We start from the raw sequence: 4141 nt of genomic DNA, 5'->3' as shown, positions 1-4141 counted from the left end.
ATGGAAGTGGATTCAGTACGGACTGAAACAAAGGACAGTGACCAGCTCTTCCCTCTGGGGGGCAGGAAACAGTGAACTCCAAAGAGGAGTCCCCATGTAATCATGGGGAGGGGAAAAGGAGGAACCGGACAGGTGACAAGGCACTCAGGTTACCACCACAACTCCTCCCTGAACCCCTCCTCTTTGTGATATGTCAATGATGTAGTCATGATGTAGTTGTGATGTAGTTCTAGGGGTGTAGCTTGGGGGATTAGTGGCTAATAAAAGTTGGGGTCTTCTTTTGTTCAGGGCTTCCATCTTGTTCCACCTTGTGGCAGGTGGGAGTCCTGTCGCAACAGTCTTCAATAAAGACCAAGCGTGAGGCACCGCGAGGGCCGGCGGGCCAGCCTGGGTGGGCGTAGCAGGGCCTGCTGGGAACAGGACTTCAAGACAACACCATGACTGGCAGGTTGTGGTCCAAGGCCAATTTTGCTGGCTACAAGCGAGGTCTTCGAAACCAGAGAGAGCACGCAGCTCTTCTGAAAATTGAGGGAGTTTATTCCCATAATGAGACAGAATTCTATTTGGGCAAGAAATGCGCCTATGTGTACAAAGCAAAAAACAACACCGTGACTCCTGGCGGCAAACCCAACAGGACCAGAGTGATCTGGGGAAAGGTGACCCGTGCCCATAGAAGCAGCGGCATGGTGTGAGCAAAGTTCTGCTCCAACCTACCTGCCAAAGCCATTGGATGCAGGATCCGAGTGATGCTGTATCCATCTAGAGTCTAAATTTAGAGTGAAAATGAAATTAAGACTGTATTCCACTTTTGTATATTTGGTCTTGCCTTGCCTTTTTGTTTCCTGTCTTTGAGGCTCAGTTGCAGGAAAACACTGTTCTACAATCAGAAGAGTCTTTGTTGCTTTTAAGGCATTGAAGCAACAGATTATTTTAAAAACAAAGCTGTGGTCCATGTTCCTGGCAGCAACTCATCCCCAACATCCTTGCTCCTCTTTCACACTGAGAGCCAGTGTGGTGTAGTGGTTAAGAGCGGTAGTCTCATAATCTGGGGAACCGGGTTCGCGTCTCCGCTCCTCCACATGCAGCTGCTGGGTGACCTTGGGCCAGTCACACTTCTCTGAAGTCTCTCAGCCCCACTCACCTCACAGAGTGTTTGTTGTGGGGGAGGAAGGGAAAGGAGAATGTTAGCCGCTTTGAGACTCCTTAAAGGGAGTGAAAGGCGGGATATCAAATCCAAACTCTTCTTCTTCTTCTTACAGTAGTGAGGTTTTCTAAAATGCTGTGACCTTACCGTTCAGTTGTTTAGCTCAAGTGGAGACTGAAACGTGGATTTCTTCACCAGCCTTCCTTCACATGTAACTGTCAGTTTATATAAAACTGAAGTCATAAATGTGAAAAAAAAATAAAAATAAAGACCAAGCCTACTGGCTGCTGTTTTGCTCTGGTATTCCTGGCTGGTGTCCTTGTGGTTTGTTTTTTTTTTTTTTTTTTTGTCCAAGGGAGCCCTCAGATTTCTCCATTAACATTGTTAACATTGTTAGCCTTTATTTACTAAGAGTAATTTACTTATTTATTTACCTTGACCTTGGTCCTTTAGCAGATCAGCAACCAGTGCAGATCTCTGAACCCGGGTGCCATATAGCCAGACAAGGCCTCACTCCTGTCAGCAATCATGTTGCAGCATTCTGCTCTGACTGCAGCTTCCAGGTCAGTCGCAAGTTATAAATCCTGGGTAGGCAAACTAAGGCTTGGGGGCCGGATGTGGCCCAATCGCCTTCTAAATCCAGCCCATGGGTGGTCCGGGAATCAGCGTGTTTTTACATGAGTAGAATGTGTCGTTTTATTTAAAATGCATCTCTGGGTTGTTACAGAAATTACAGGGGGGGGGCACATCTTTAAAGTTAAATGTTAAAAATATTATGCCTGAATGTATCCTTTCAACTTGACAGCTCAGGGAAGTTAAAAGGTAAAGGGACCCCTGACCGTTAGGTCCAGTCGTGGCTAACTCTGGGGTTGCAGCGCTCATCTCGCTTTATTGGCCAAGGGAGCCGGCGTACAGCTTCTGGGTCATGTGGCCAGCATGACAAAGCCGCTTCTGGCGAACCAGAGCAGCGCACGGAAACACTGTTTACCTTCCCGCCGGAGTGGTACCTATTTATCTACTTGCACTTTGATGTGCTTTCGAACTGCTAGCTTGGCAGGAGCAGGGACCGAGCAACGGGAGCTCACGCCCATCGCGGGAATTCGAACCGTCAACCTTCTGATTGGCAAGTCCTAGGTTCTGTGGTTTAACCCACAGCGCCACCCACGTCTTTAAAAATAATATAAAATCAACTCCTTTGCTAGTTTCCTCCATTCCAAAGCTATTTTCCCCTTGAAAAAGGACTCCAGGAAGTTCCAGAGGTGAAAATTGCTGGGCTCATTATTAGCCAAGGGAAGCCAAATCTCATCACCTGACTTGCCTCAGGCTCCAGACATGGAAAGGAACTTCTATTCTACTTTTGGGTGGTGGGTACTTTTGGGTGGTGGTTAGCATATATTTCTATGCTAATCTTATACCTGAGTCTTGCCCTGCCATGTCTGCTTATGCTAATCTTGTACCAAGGACTTGTCTGGACATGTTTGCCAAGGCTAACCCCTCCCCTTTTGTGACATGTCAGTGATGTAGCAATGATGTAGCAATGATGCTGTACAAACTGTATCCTGGCATATGGTGTGATACGGAAGGGGGGGGCATGTCTTCTTCACCTTCTTCTTCGCTACAATATATCCATTTATTTCCAATTGTCAATGTCAAAAGGGACTAAAATCTATAAAATTCATAGAAACTCAATGTGCCAATTTGCTCAATTTCTCTAGGACTCCATGACACCTCCCCTGTCCTCCATAATCCCTCAAGCAAGGTGTCAAGACCCTAATCCTGTCAAATCACTCTGCCAAGCCTTTCCTCCGGGCAATGCCAGTACATGGACCATTGTCTTCTCATCACCCGTACTCAGGATGTGCTTATCTGCGCATATCTCCAGCTCTGCATATTCCCCCCTCCCTCCTCCATATGTTAATCCTGTGTAACCCAACCTCTTCTTAATGTATTCATGATGTAATCTGTGTAACCCAACCTCTTCTTAATGTATTCATGATGTAACTGGGATGTATTTTGCACTGTATTCTGGGACATGGAGGGAAGTTTCAAAAGTTCATGTCACCCCTTTCTCGCTGTTCAATCTTGCCTTGAACCTGTTGCGCAATAAACTTGGATCTTCTGCAGCTTGCTCCTGTCTCCGGCTGAGCTCATTTTCCTCCACAGGGACCCGCGGACTTAGTCCGACGAGCTGGGTGGCAGAGCAGCCTCGCACTCAGATTTTACCGTAACAGGTGGGAAAGTTTTAAAAGTCTTTGTCACCCCTTCCTCGGGGTTCAAATTTCCTCTTTGAACCTATTGCGCAATAAACTTTGGTCTACAGCTATTTGCTCCGGTTGGTGGCTGGAATCCTTCCTTTATTCTGCAGGGACCCGCAGGCTCTGCCCGACGAGCTGGGTGACTGAGCAGCCTGACACCTAGATTTTTCCGTAACAGGGTTATTTGTGGGGCCTGCCTGGTGTTTTTACATGACTAGATTGTGTGCTTTTATTTAAAATGCATCTCTGGGTTGCTTCTGGGGCAAAGGAATTCGTTCTTTCTTTTTCAAAATATAGTCTGGCCCCCCACAAGGTCTGAGAGACAGTGGACCGGCCCCCTGCTGAAAAAGTTTGCTGACCCCTGTTATAAATGAACGTGATTTGATTTCTGAAAACCATAGTACATCCATCAGCCACTAGAGGGTGATAAAGAACCGCGTGTGTTGTTTTTGGACAGAGGAAATTTCCATGTTAGAGGGGAAAGGAGAATTTTTGTTACTGAGTTTTCTTAAAGTTGATAACGGACAGCACTGGCAACTGTTCCTCTGTGCCTTCAAGGGTAGCTAGATTTGCAGACATCAGAAGGCGACCGTGCTCATCTGCACATCTTAAAAATGCTGATCCAAAGCTGATCCAAAGTAATCTGATTTTGTGGGGCTTGTATGAAACACTGTGCCCCCCAATCCACTGGGGGGGGGAAAGCATTTTCTCTCTGCCCATTTCAGGTTCAGCTGAGGTTTAT

The 4141-nt window shown here is 46.7% G+C and overlaps 1 pseudogene across 1 annotated transcript; it reads left to right on the top strand.

Annotated features, from left to right (window-relative positions):
• Positions 1-371: 371 nt before the first annotated feature.
• Positions 372-805, top strand: LOC309347019 (large ribosomal subunit protein eL33 pseudogene; annotated as a pseudogene). Its single transcript has one exon. The product of its transcript is annotated as a large ribosomal subunit protein eL33 pseudogene (transcript).
• Positions 806-4141: the final 3336 nt, after the last annotated feature.

Source organism: Podarcis erhardii (genome assembly GCF_964252035.2).
Source record: "Podarcis erhardii genome assembly, chromosome: 7".
In the NCBI taxonomy this organism is placed as follows: Eukaryota; Metazoa; Chordata; class Lepidosauria; order Squamata; family Lacertidae; genus Podarcis; species Podarcis erhardii.
Note: the sequence above shows the minus strand (reverse complement) of the source record. Positions and strands in the feature narration are given on the sequence as shown.